At 38.7% G+C, this 14,974-nt stretch overlaps 1 pseudogene; it reads left to right on the top strand.

Annotated features, from left to right (window-relative positions):
• Nucleotides 1-13,548: 13,548 nt before the first annotated feature.
• On the top strand, nucleotides 13,549-14,463 carry LOC141547445 (ELL-associated factor 1 pseudogene; annotated as a pseudogene).
• The last annotated feature ends 511 nt before the right edge of the window (nucleotides 14,464-14,974 follow it).

The raw sequence follows: 14,974 nt of genomic DNA, 5'->3' as shown, positions 1-14,974 counted from the left end.
ACAGAATGAATTATTTGCTATCATGCTAGCTCTCACTTATTACCCAGGAGACGTAAATATAATTACTGATTCAGCCTATTCAGTAGGTGTAGTACAAAGAATTGCCACAGCCCAAATAAAATTTGCAGCCTCCAATATTTATCAGCTCTTTAAGGAACTTCAACAGCAAGTGAGAAAACATCCAGGCAAGATTTATATCTTGCATGTCCACTCACATAGTGGACTTCCAGGTCCCATTTTTGATGGAAATTCAAAGGCAGATAGCCTTCTAACCATGTTAGCCAGTAGTCCTTTATTTCAGGAAGCACAAGAATCTCATTCTAAATATCATCAGGCTGCTTGAGCTTTACGTTTACAATTTGGAATCACAAGAGAGGAAGCTAGGAGCATAGTAAAAAGCTGTACAGCTTGTCTTCCTTTCCATGCTCCTACACTCCCTCCAGGGAAGAATCCTCGTGGTTTGAGACCCAATGAAATCTGGCAAATGGATGTGACCCATTATAAATCTTTTGGTCGTCTATCTTTTATTCATGTCGTGGTAGACACCTTTTCAGGATTCACATTTGCAATGCCAGCAGCAAAAGAGACAGCCCGAGTGGTCACTGAATTCCTTATACAAGCTTTTGCAATTATGGGTGTGCCACAAGCAATAAAAACAGACAATGGACCTGCATATACGTCCAAACATTTTACACACTTTTGTGCACAGTATAAGATTTTACATACCACGGGCATACCCTTTAATCCTCAAGGGAAGGCAATAGTAGAGAGAAGAAACAGAGATATTAAGACACTCCTCCAAAAACAAAAGAAAGGGGGAGCCACAGGTAGCCCTAGGGAACTTCTAAATTTAGTTCTCTATACCATTAATTTTCTAATTTTTGACAAAGATGCGCTGGCTCCAGCAGACAGGTTTTATAACCCACCAGAAGGGCAGTGTCCAGTGAGAGCATCTCCACTGTCCTTAGATAATCGCCAGGTGATGTGGAGAGATCCAGAAAGTGGTGAATGGAAGGGACCAGATAGGTTAACTGCCTGGGGGAGAGGGTTTGCTTGTATTTCTTCAGCAGGAGAAGGAATCAGATGGGTGCCAACGAGTCATATTCGCCTTGTCCATCAGAGAGAGACAGAAAAAGAGAAAGGCCTCAAAATAAAGGAGAAGATCTAAGAAACATCTGACACTGAAAGAGCATGGATAATAAGAAGATTGTTAAAGAACTTTAAAAACCAGCAGGAATCATTGGACTTCCTCACACAAGATGAGACTAATGGACAATGGACTTATGGACATTTATAAATTTTCAATTTATGATTATGTTATATACTTCTAGCATGTGTTATGTTACTATGTTACTATGTGCTTATGTAATTTATGTAATTATCTGTAATACTTCCCATATTGATGGATTTATGTTTCAAGGTCATGACTGTCCTATGTTCTAAATCAAAAGAAAGGGGGAGATGTTAGGATTACTAAGTGAGAACTGAGGTTTTCTGGACAATTACAAGGTGAGAACTCAGGTTGACTTGATAGAGGGGGCAAGCTCATTGGCTTGGGTGGTTCTTCCCAGAAGCCCTTGCATTATCCCACGCCCATTCTCTGGGAGAATAAAAGAGAGGACTCTCAGAGAAAGAAGAGGACTCTGAATTGCATCAGGCTTGACGGAGCTCTCTGCAGGAAGGGAAGTCACTTCTTTGGACAAGAGTTAACAGCAACTGCCTGGAGACAACGGTTCATTACAGGAAGAAGAATCTGTCGGAGAGATTTGAGTAGAAGACACAGCAGATCTCTTCCCAGAGAGCGATCCAGCAGATTCTGGAGACGACAGCTCGCTACAATTGGCGTCCACACGTGGGGCAAGGACTTTTGCTTATTCTGACAAGAGGAGCTAGACCAGACCTTTGCAAATTTACTCTAATTTCACCCCACTAGCTCAGTCCTCTTATTATTTTCATGATCTTAAGGACAAATGATTAAGAAATTTAAAATTTCATATTAGGATTATAAGCTCACTCAAATCTAACAGACCTCAGCTTCCAAATTATGGGAGCTTGACCGTTCCATGAACTCTGTATATTTTTGACACTAGATGCTAGGAACTAGCCATTCCTAGAGAAGTTTGTGCTCCAGAGAAGAGTGGCTCCCTCCCTGGGCATAGACAATTAATAAAGAACTGTCAAGATACAGACGATACTAGTGAAGCCCTCCCGTACCCCGCACCTGCACAGATGTATGTGCCAAACCCTTAAATAATTTTTTGGTAAAAATCCTTCTTTGTCTATAGACATGATAAGAAAATTAACTAGAATGAAACGAGACAGTTCTTTTGATACAGCTATATCAGTGGTGAATTTGGCTCTTAATGTGATAGAGGAAATGCAAATATATCAAATTCAACAGGAGGTAGCTTTTTTAGCTGCAAGTCTACAACAATTTATGATTAAAAAACAATGCTGCTTGGCGGCATCAAGAAAGTTAGGATCGGATAATGGTAAATAGAATCTCACAGTTATCTGATGTAATGCAAATTGTTGTACATCAACAGGCATTGATGTTGAGATATATGAGAATGCAATGTCACTATAAATATTATCCTTTATGTGTAACTCCTATTCCATTTAATTCTTCTCTGTATAATGATCTTGAAATTATTCTGAAAAATGCTACTTTTATGGCAAATGCTACTTCTGAACTTGCTGCTCAGGATGAGATATTGTTAGCTATGCAAAACGCTACTACAACATTTGAAGATGAGTGGGAACGAAAAGAACATGATTTTATTAATTGGTGGAAAAATGTTAATTTCAATGATATCATGCATTGGCTAATCATAGGAGCTGTTGCTTTCCTGCTGTTATTATTGATGCTTTGTATCCTCCCTTTGTTATTCCGAGGTGTATTTGCTGTAATTCAAAAAATTTTGATTGATATGAAGGCGTCCAATGCTTTAAACAAAAGAAGGGGAATACAATTGTAACTGACCGTTGGTCAATGAGTCTGATGCCAAATATTTTTGGTCTTTTGATATTGTTTTTTGATACTACCACTCTTGATGCACTGTTTGTTATATATATATTTTTGATACTGTCATTCTTGGTGCTTTGTCTTCGCCTTTGTCACCCCGAGTTGTGTTAGCTACAAAAGAAAGATCTTGAATTTTGAACCACTACCCTCATATTAAACAAAAAGGGGGAATTGTAAGGGACCTAGAACCGATCTTCCCTGTGCGGAAGGGAGCCGCCCTAATGTCAGTCATCTCCAGGATGTGGTTCCGGGTCGACTAATAGAGCTACGTGTCGGTAGATGCGTGGAACTATGAGTTGCTTGGCCATATAAGGAGAAAAACGGCTAGGCATTGCTAAAGGAGCTGGCCCCGTCCACGATGGGAGGAATCGGGGAGGGTCCAAGAAGATTCTGTATAAAAGTAGGGAACAGCAACCGCTCGGGGAGACATTTTGGGCAGCAGACAATAAAGAACAGCTCTGCTACATGTTGGCTCTCTGTTTGCTTATTCCCCGCTCCTGTCTCCGGAGCGGGGCCGGAGACGTCAGAAGGCTGGTGATAGCATGAAGTGTGCAGTAAGAAACTTTCAATTTCCAGTGAAGTTGCAGAGAAGCAGACCCACAACAGTCTGTGGCCAGGCTTACACTAAGGTCTTCATGATTCCATGCCTGGCACTCTATTCACATTGTCACCTAGTTACCTTTTACTAAGAATGGTGAAACACTAAAAGTAAACAAGAGACTATAACCTTAACTACACTTTGTTCTACATTTAGCTAATCATTTTTTCAATGCAACAATGACATCCTTGTTCCTAAGAGTGTATATTATAGAGTTAAACAAAGGAGTCAAAATAGTATAAAAGAGAGAGAAGATTTTATGTTCATGATGAATGGATAATATAGAGGCTTACAAAAGGCCACATAGCGGTTATATGCCATCATATCAAGAAGTAAGCATTCAGGTGCTCCCACAATCAGGAGAAATCCAAGTTGTATAGCACAAGCCAAAAAAGATATAGTTCTATTCTCAGTCCAAATATTTATCAGCATTCTGGGTAGGGTGACTGATGTGTAACATATTCACAAGAAAGAAAAGTTTCCAAGAAAAAAATTACATGGGGGTTTGGAGATTTGGATCCACTTTGGTCATTACAATGATAAGACCATTTCCTATCATAATACTCAAGTAGATTACCAAAAATATTCCAAACAGAAACTCTTGGAGTTTGGGCTGATCAAAAACACCAAGGAGAATGAATCCTGCCACAATAGTGAAATTTTCTCCTGCCATTTGGTGTGAATATTTTATGAGTGGAAATTATGAACTAAAGATGGGGAAGCCACTTTTCCTCTTTGGTATTCAGTTTTCTTTCCTATAAAATATGTGATTCAGAATAAAGTATTTTTATGTTCACTTGTCACTATGCAATTTTAAGTTATTTAATCAGAGTTCAATAAATAGGTTTTTTTAAATGTTTCTTTTTCAATTGCACACAAAAATGTCAAGTTCCAATGCCAAATCAAAAAGGACTGCCAATTCTGATTTTTAGAGATTTATATTCTTTCATCCATTTGATTTCAATGTATAAATCCATGATTTTTTTAATATTTATATTGAATGATGGAGCAAGGACTTTTGTTCCAGTTTAAAATCAAGAGCAACTATCAAAAGAAAAAAATAGTATCACATGACGCAATTTTTGTTTCTTCTATCAAATTATCATGGGATTTCAAATGGGAAAAGCCCTTTAGGAAAAAAGTTAAGCTCAGACTGAATGATATTAAATGAACTTTAATCTTCTCAACTAAAGCATTCCTTAAGATCCATGCCAACTCAATGACAGCTTTTGAGCTGATAGATCACATATAATTAACTGGTTATGGAAGAGAAAAACAAGAAAATACAATCATTGTCATTGAGCATGTCTGACTTAATGTTATCCACTTTTGTTTTTAAGAAAAAAAAAAAATTTTGTTATTAAAAAAAACCACATATTTGTGTTTCTGTGTGTGTGTGTGTGTGTGTGTATTCTTTAACATGTTGCTAACTCTTAAATGTATTAAAAGAAAAAAAATAATTATGTACTAATTCACAGTCAATGGCAGATTTAGAAGTAATGATTACTCAAATAGATATTTTGATAGAAAAAATGTCCTTGTGTTAAAAAAAAAAACTTGCTATCGCATCAAATTAATTTTTCTAATTACTATAAATCCTGATTTGTCAGTAATTATAGGCAACTTACCAACTTATAGGTTACACGGTATACACACACACACACACACACACACACACACAAAGTAGTATGTAAATGTTAGTTAAAAGAAAGAAATGAACAGAATTACACTAGAGTTTCAGAGTATGGTTTTATGACAAATAGCACAAATGTGGGTGATCTAGATAACCTTTAAAAAGACTTTTAACATCTTAAATATTTCCTATATAAACTATGAACAATTATATCTGCCCTGAGAACTTCCCCTTATATGATACATTGCATGTAGAATCTCTGTGGAAAATGTTTTTAAAAAAAAAAGATCATTATAATAATGATTATACAAAACTTGCATCTCTCTATTATATTAAATCTTAAAGTAGATTAATTGACTTTTTAATAATAAATAGTTGCTCAAGTATAACCTATCTCAACCTTGAATATTTTCTTCCTTTTTCCTGACCTAGAAGATTTAGTTTTCTTACCTAGAAAAGGAGATATCAGATTATGGTTCTTGAACCCTTTGGATGTTCAACATATGATTATACTGATGAATATATTTAATTGAATTGAAAGAAATAAAATGTTTTTTTCAAAGAAATTCTTGAGCCCTCTTGGAGAATGGAAATTCATGATAGTAAAAGAATAAAAAGCTGGTTACTTTCCTCTTCCACTAGGTAGGGATTTAGTAAATCTTCAATATTTTCAAGTATTTATCATCATTATGACTTTAAATTCAAAGAAGCAGTTGTCAACTATAAAGAAAAAACAATTATATTAAAATGTCCATAAGTACTGGAGGAATTTTGTTTGTTTACTTTTTTACTACTTTTTTTTTTACTACTTCATAGGCAGAAACCTTGCCAATAAATTCCAGTCCAATATTTTCTTCAGTAATTTTTCAAAACTTGAAATGTTGAGCATAGCTGTAAAAACAATAGAAATTAGACCCTTAGGCAGATATTTAAATCCATAAGAAAGCCTAAAGTTTTATGTTTATTTGTGTTTTATTTCCTCAACTCTGTGTCAAATTTGAGTGAGGATCTGCTGATTTATGACCACTTTTTGTGGCCGCAGCAGATTGAAATAGTGGTGTGAACTTTTTGGCAGACTTGCTGAAGCCAAAATGGGAAAAAATTAGGGTCTTAATTCTTTTTGCCACAAAACCAGAAATCTTTATGATTAAAGAAGGCAGCCTACATGACATTCCAGAATGAATGCAGAATAATCTCTTTACTCATTGACTTTTCAAGTGTCAAGAATTTCTATAGACAACCCAAATGGGCTTTGAATAAAGTCTGTCCCTTATGTCCATTACCATGTTAAAACATGTTGAATGACTTATAGTCATTAAGGAAGGTATTTGTTTGATTGATAAGACAGCCAGCTTGTTCACTGTCATTACCTAATGTTTCCTTAAACCTTTAATTTTTTTAATATATTGGCGACATAAAAGTAAAAATTTCAGCTAGCTCATTGGTATGGCTGTTTCCTTAAATATGCTGGAAATTCTTAATGAAGTTATTTGACTCTCTATGTAAAGCATTAAGAATTTTGAGTTTGCTGGGGTTGAGAGAATATCTCATTCAAAATGTTGATAGAATTAAGGAAAGAGAAGCTGAGATGAGAAAATAATTACCTTTTTTCAAATGGTTGGAAATGTCTTCTATGAAGAATATGTTTGAAATTATAGAATGAATTAATAGAGATCGAGAAGGTAGATAGAAAAATGGAAATGTGCTTTTAATTGTCTTCCCCCCAAATGAAAATATTCACTTGGTCAATCACCTTCTGTTGATTCTTGTGTTCAAAGCACTTGGAAGAGTTCCTAAAATAGATGGGTTTCCTGCCCTGCTCTGTGGGAACATCTTTTCTTCCAGTTTATTTGACACTTTTTAATGAGAGTCAAATTTTTTTGTGCTCCAAGTTCAGTAAGTTCTGCACCAGTTAATGAGCTAGTGCTTCTGAAGTCATAAAAAGAACTCTCAGAGAAGAGTCTGGGGATTCAGTGCCTGTCTTGGCTAGTCAATTTGTTAATTGTGTAACACTTGTCAATTCATTGTTTAGCTCTGAAAGTCACTATCCTTCTGTGCAAAATGGTTCTAATGATACTTGTGTTTCCAAACTCAAGGGATTCATGGGAAAAATAATTTGAAATGGGTCAAATGCTTCATATAGATGAGTTATCATTAATTATATAAAACTGATAACAAATGACTGTGAAATTGTTTGAAATAATAAGTCTAAATATTTATATTCTTTTTTGGGGTGGGCGTGAGGCAGTATCGTCTTTGTGGAAGATAATATTCATCATGTTTCTCCTCTGAAATTTCAGGAAAGAGAGCTTACCTTTAGAAAGAAATATGCCAAAATTAAATGTAGCAAAGGATCATGACAGGAAAGACCCCTTTCCCAATCCAATTAACCTAATTAGTGACATCATCAGGTACAAAGAGAAAGCATTCATGTAATTCCTGCAAGGGAGAGGCCCAGACACAACCTGGGAGCCATCCCAACCCTTGCCATGTACTCCTAGAAACCAACCTGCTTCCAGGCTTGTCCAAGCTTTACAAACAAAGGACTGGAGCCTTCTCATTGGATAGACTAAAAGGACATAACTATCCTTCACCAATAATCAACAATGCTGGCTGCCTGCCACAGGTCACTTTACTTCCTGAAACTTCCTGTATCCCAGGTTCAAAGTTCATTCCTGCATTGAGTAAATGACCTCCCCCAAGGTACAAAGTTCTGGGAACAGGAATCATGTGATTCAGTACTGACAAATACTTTAACCAATCAGTCCCATTCATTGGTAAGAAGGGTGACCAAAAAAAAAAATAATAATAATAAAATTAAGCAAGACCTGAGTTTGAATCCTTTCTCTGAAGAAAACCAAGAAACCTGCTCACAGAGGAAAAGATTATACAAAAAAGAAACCTCCTCCCAGGGAAGCATTACCACTGTGAGACAATCAGAACTTTACATTTTGGCGCCCAAACTGGGGCAAGCACTTGTGCTTAGCCCTTCAGAGGAGTTAGCCCGTACCTTGACATTTTGGCACAAGAACAGGGACAGACAAGATCCTGATTCCAGTGGAAAAGCCTCCCATCCATAACTCAGTGGAAAAGCCTCTCTTTAACCAGAAGCATGAGTAACAAGGAAACTTTGTTAAAGAGCTAAATTAGAATTTCAGTGAAATGGGGCAAATGCCTTCTGTTTCTGTTCAAGGCAAATGTTTAGAGAGCTTTTTCAAGGTTATGAAAAGCCAAGGATTGATTATAATTTTGGAGGAAATCACTGAACTTTTAAAAACTGTGCAGGTTATATGTCCTTGTTTTTCTCTGGAAAAAGAATTGGATCTAGATGATTGGGAATTAGTAGGAGAGCTACTAGGAGAACACTACCATTCCAAACCAAACGCAATTTCCAAAGATACACTTCATACCTACAATTTAATCCAAGTGGCTTTAAAAATTGTTAGAATAAAGGAAAAAAAGAAAGAGCTAGAGGGGGAGGATCCAACTAAGCTAGGTGAAGAAGATGAATCAGATAACAATGGAGTTAAGCACAATTCTGAACATCAGAAGCATTTCCCTTCAGGGAATTAACCCTTCAGGGGTGGTGCAAGAAGTTAGGAGGGGAAGAGGCAGTGACACAAACAGAATCACCTGTTAAACAGCCTATGACAAGATTAGAGAAGGCATTGCTTAAAGCTAAGAGAGAAGGACAGGATATAAGTGATTTTATACATGCATATCCTGTGATTGAAGAGATTGGGTCTGTAGGTCAAAAAAGGAGAAGATATACACCTTTAGATTTGAATAAAATTAAAGATTTGAAAAAAGGTTGCACCCTTTATGGGTTTACATCAACTTATGTTAAAATGTTACTGGATGGTTTGTGTCTTATGAAGTCCTAACCCCAAATGATTGGAAATCCATAGCAAGGACAGGTTCAGAACCTGGACAAAATCTGTTGTAGCTTGTGAAGTGTCATGAATTATGAAAGATCAAAGTCAGATGCAATTTGGAAACAGGAGTTAACACACAATTCACTTTTGAGCAATTAGCTGGTGAGGTCAGTATGGAGGGAATTCAGAACAGATTCAATATACCATGACAGGGTATGAGCAAATTGCTAAGGCTGCAATAAAAGCTTGGGGTTCCCTCCCCGGACAGAAAGCTCGGGGGGAGGCTTTCACTAAAATAGAGCAAGGTCCCAATGAATCTTTTGCGGATTTTGTGGGACGTCTGCAAACTGCTGTCAAAAGATCTATTGGAGAAAATATAGCTACAGACATAAGGACCAGACATCTGGCTAAGAATAATGCCAATGAGATTTGCAAAAGAATTATATGGGGTCTAGACCGAGATACTCCTTTAGAGGAGATCATAAGACTCTGTGCTATAGTGGGAACAGATACTTTTTACACCCAGACTGTGATGAACATGGAAAGACAGGGTCCCTCTTGGCAAAGGACTTCTAGAGAAATTCGTCAATATTTCCAATGTGGAAAAATTGGACATCTAAGAACTCAGGGTAGATATGGAGATAGAGCTAGAAGACAGGGTGAGAGAAGACCTAAAACTCCATGTCAAAATGTCACAAGGCCTTTGGCTGGGCCTCCGAATGTAGATTTACCCAGGGAAATAAGATGCGGGGCCCAGCTTCAGCCCCCCAAGTGGGGCATGATGGCAGCCGAGGTTACATCCAGAGAAATTTAAGACATGATCAATCCGCCAAAAGGCAATGAGATGGAAGGAAGGGATTGAAATTAGGAAAAATATAGTTGTATGCAGTAGAGACTGCTGAGATATACCCTGGAGAAGTGAAATCTGTTCCTGTTCAGCCTATGGATCCTTTGCCTCCAGGAAGAGTAGGCTTGATCATTTCACCTTCTGAGAGGGCTTACAAAACAGTGTTCATCCATACACTGATGTGGGTATGTAGAGAACGTGTAGCTAATCTCCCAGTCACTAACATAGGTAGACAATGTGTGATTTATCAACCATGAGAGGTAGTGGCATCAGGCTTATTGTTACATACCCCTAATAAGCAATCAGGTGGCAGTCACCCAGATTCTGACTCCGATGAACAAAATCCAGGAATATATTGGACAGAAGCTGTGACAGCTGACCAAGCTATACTTACTATTTATATAACTGGAATACCATTAGAAGGATTGGTAGACACGGATGCAGTTCTTACAGTTATTAGAGGTGCCAATTGGCGCAGTCGCTGGTTAAATATTAAGGCAGACACCTACATGTCTTTTGTAGGAGGATCAATAGCAGCAGAAGTTAGTGCTATGCCTTTGAGATAGACATTTGAAAATGAAACAGGAGTTTTTACTCCTTTTGTGGTTGAACAAATCCCCATCAATCTGTGGGGAAGAGACATTTCACAACAGATAGGATTTCAAGTAAGCACCTTGGATTTGTAGGCAGGGCTGCTGTTGAAGGCCTACCTGCACTCTCACTGGTTGCTATTCAGTGGAAGGCTGAATCACTAGTGTGGGTAGAACAGTGGCCCTTAAGAAGTGATAAAATTCATGTCTTATTAGACATAGTACAAGAACAACTTGTCCAAGGACGCTTTTTGGTCTTCTTTATGTCCTTGACATTCCCCAGTATTTTTCGTGAAAAAGAAATCTGGAAAATGGAGGATGTTAACTGATCTAAGAAGAGTAAATGAACAGATGGAAACTATGGGAACTCTTCAGCCTGGACTTCCATGTCCTACTCAGTTGTCAAGAGAATGGCCTCTTTGGCCTATAGACATTAAGGATTGTTTCTATTCTATCCCTCTAGATAAGGAGCATATGAAAAGATTTGCTTTTTCAATGCCTAGTGTTAATTTGGTCGAGCCGTATCAAAGATATGAATGGACAGTTATGCCACAGGGATTGAGAAACAGCCTTACTATGTGCTAAATGTATGTTGCTGCTGCTCTTGCTCCAGTAAGAAAAGCATTTCCAAACGTAATATCGTTACATTATATGGATGATATTTTGGGATGTGCACCTGAGGAACAAATGTTAGAAGCATGTCTAGAAAAGACCATGGAAATGCTAAAGTATTAAAAACTGCATATAGCTACAGAAAAAATTCAAAGACATAATCCTTTTCAATATTTAGGATAGGAAGTATATCCTAAGAAACTCACAGTACAAAAGCTTTCTTTAAGAACGGAAAAGTTGAACACCTTAAATGATTTCCAAATATTAACAGGAGATATCCAATAGATGCGTCCAGGGTTAGGCTTAACTACCAATCAACTGAAACCTCTATATGACATTTCAAGGGGAGTGCTTTAAATTCACCATACCAGCTTACAAAAGAAGCCCAAGAGGCTTTGGGAGAAGTTGAACTGGCTTTATCCACTGTGGTTGAAAGAGTCACTCAAAAACCCTTGGAAATATCAGGTTTTGCTAGAAAAGAGGCACCCACAGGAGTCCTTCATGAAGGAGACAGTGTGATTGAGTGGGGAAGCCTCCCAGCACCACCAGAACAAAGCCTTATTCCTTACCCAGTGCTTGTGGCTAGAATTTTATTAAAAGCCATTAAGAGTGTAGTACATTTATCTGGGATAAGTCCTGAAAAAATATACACATTCTATGTTAATGCATAAATTAATCTATGCTGTGACCATGCCAGAGTGACCAATTTTATTGGCCACAGCTCAAAATTTTGTACATGGTTTTCCATTAAAGATAACCCGGATACTACATAATTGGCAATGGGTTTTTGAAGGTTTCTAAGGCTCCTCTTAAATGAACAACAATATTTACAGACCCCTCCATAGAAAATATTTGTGCTGAATACTGTCATTATTTAACCATAAAGAAAGTAGTCAGGACTCCTTTTCAGTCTACTAAACAGAATGAATTATTTGCTATCATGCTAGCTCTTCCTTATTACCCAGGATACTTAAATACAATGACTGATTCCGTCTGTTCAGTAGGTGTAGTACAAAGAATTGCCACAGCCCAAATAAAATTTGCAGCCTCTAATATTTCTCAGCTCTTTAAGGAACTTCAAGAGCAAGTGAGAAAGCATCCAGGCAAGAGTTATATCTTGCATGTCCACTTACATAGTGGACTTCCAGGTACTACTTTTGATGGAAATTCAAAGGCAGATAGCCTTTTGCATATGTTATCCAGTGCTCCTTTATTTCAGGAAGCACAAGAATCTCATTCTAAATATCATCAAGCTGCTCGAGCTTTACCTTTACTATTTGGAATAACAAGAGAGGAAGCTAGGAGCACAGTAAAAAGCTGTACAGCTTGCCTTCCTTTCCATGCTCCTACACTCCCTCCAGGGAAAAACCGTCATGGTTGGAGACCCACGGAAATCTGGCAAATGGATGTGACCCATTATAAATCTTTTGGTCGTCTGTCTTTTGTCCACTTGGTGGTAGATACCTTTTCAGGCCAACGAGTGGTATTCACTTTGCCTATCAGAGAGAGATAGAAAAAGAGAAAGACCTCAAAACCAAGGAAAAAAATCTAAGAAATATCTGACACTGAAAGAGAATGGCTGATAAGAAGACTGTTAAAGATTCTCTAACACAAGATAAGACTGTGAAAGAATTGTAAAACCTGGAGCAATCATTGGATTTCCTAACACAAGATGAGACTAATGCACAATGGACTTATGGACATTTATTAATTTTCAATTTGTGATTATTTGATCATGTTATTTGTTACATACTTCTAGCATGTGTTATATTGCTATGTTACTATGTGTTTATATAATTATGTGTAATACCTCCCATATTGATGGATTTCTGTTAAAAGGCCATGACCACCCTAGGTTCTAAATCAAAAGAGAGGGGGAGATGTTAGGATTAGAAGGTGAGAACTCAGGTTGTCTAAACAATTCTCTAGCCCAGAGTTCACACCTTTAGGGGTTAACACCTTTAGACTTCTGAAAAGGAGTTTACACATTTAAAGGAGTTTTCACCTTTAAAAGGAGCAAGATGATTGGTTGAAGTATTTCCCACAAGCCCCTGGGTTCTCACATGCTCATTCTCTAGGAGGATAAAAGAAGACAACATGGGGTCTGGGAAGCAGTCTGGATTTGGGAAGGACTAGAGCTGGAGGAGATTCAGAGCCAGCATTCAGGAAGAAGAAGAAGAGGCTGGCTGGAAACCTGCTCACAGAGGAAAAGATTCTATAGAAAAGAAACCTGTTCCCCGGGAAGGATTCGAACTGAGAGACTATCAGAACTTTACAGAGCAGGACTATACTGAGAGGCAGTAAGGAGGCCGCCCCAGGAGCCACACCAGGCAGTGACTACAGCCAGCTTGAAGACAGGGAGAGAGCCATGAAGAGCACCAGGAACCCGCTGTTGGACGGCAAGGAGCACTGCCTGACTCTCGGGCACAGCTTTGAGAAGAGGCCCAAGTCCTCGTTCCACACGATCCATTATGATTTGAAGCCCTCCTCTGCAGACCCATCAGGGGAAGGAGAGCTCCAGGTGGGCAAGGGAGACGAGGTCAAGGTCTGGCTGCCTCACTTACCTGGCGCTGCAGCCCCAAAGACTGTCTTCAAAGGAAACAAAAGACCCTATGAGAGAGACTGTATTCTCATCATTAATCACGATACCGGCGAATGTGTGTTGGAAAAACTCAGCAGCAGCGTTCAGGTCAAGAAGCTGAGAACTGAGGGAGGGAGCAAAACCCAGGCAAGAGTGGAACCGCCCCCTGCACCGGCACCGCCCACTCCCATAGCATTCCGAGCCGCAGGGAAGACACCTGTTGGGCCAACAGCCTGTCCAGTGAAAGAGGATGCTCCCGGGGAACTCCAGTTGGAGGACATTAAGAGAGAGCTGAGAGCCGAGATGAATCGGATGGAGACCCTCAGAGACAGCAGCACCTCAGACTCTGACAGCTCCAGCAGTGAAGAGGAGGAGCCTGCCCCAGGTGCCTCGGCCTCCCAGCATCCTCCTCTCCCTCACAGAATCCCTGTGGGGAACCAAAGCAGCCAACTCCCCGAGAAAAACCAGCTGATGAGCATATTGAGAGAAGATTTACAACTCAGTGACTCTGAGAGCTCCAGCACTGAAGACCAGGAGCCTGTCACAGCCAAAGCCTCCTCCTCTCAGCGTCCTCCTCTGCAGTCACCTCACAGAAGCCCTATGGAGAACAGCAGCAGCCGGCTCCCTGGGAATCACCAGCTGATGAGGATATTGCAACAAGATTTACAACTCACTGACTCTGACAGTGACAGCAACGTCTAACCTTGGAACTTCCTGCATCTGTCTTTGTTAGAACATCTGGATAGATGAAGGACACAAGCAGAAACCCACACCAAGGAGAGCATTTGGCCCTTAGTGAGCCCTGAGTCTCACTGAACCTGAGCAGAGTACAATGCACTTGTATATATTATGGGAATACACTTTTACCTCAAAATCTGGGTAGCATATTAAAATCTGGGTAGCATAAAAAAGTAAAATAAAATAAAAATAAATAAATAAAAACAACTTCCCAGATCTGTTGGAATTATAAGACAAAGTAAAAACAGAAACCCTCACTCAATCACTTTCACCTTCTGAAAGAAACCCCAAATCAGAAATAATCAAATACAGAGTATTCAAATCAAAGAAGAAAAATAATGTTGTGAACAACCAAAAAGAGTTCAAGGATCAAGGAACCCCAGTCAGGATCACACAGGACTGTTGTAACTACTGACTTTAACTTATTTAACATATATTGTTCTAGCTTTCATCTAGGGGAGGGGTAGAGGGGAGG

The sequence above is a fragment of the Sminthopsis crassicaudata genome, chromosome 6 (assembly GCF_048593235.1).
Source record: "Sminthopsis crassicaudata isolate SCR6 chromosome 6, ASM4859323v1, whole genome shotgun sequence".
Taxonomy (NCBI): domain Eukaryota; kingdom Metazoa; phylum Chordata; class Mammalia; order Dasyuromorphia; family Dasyuridae; genus Sminthopsis; species Sminthopsis crassicaudata.
This window is presented reverse-complemented; position numbering and strand designations above follow the sequence as displayed.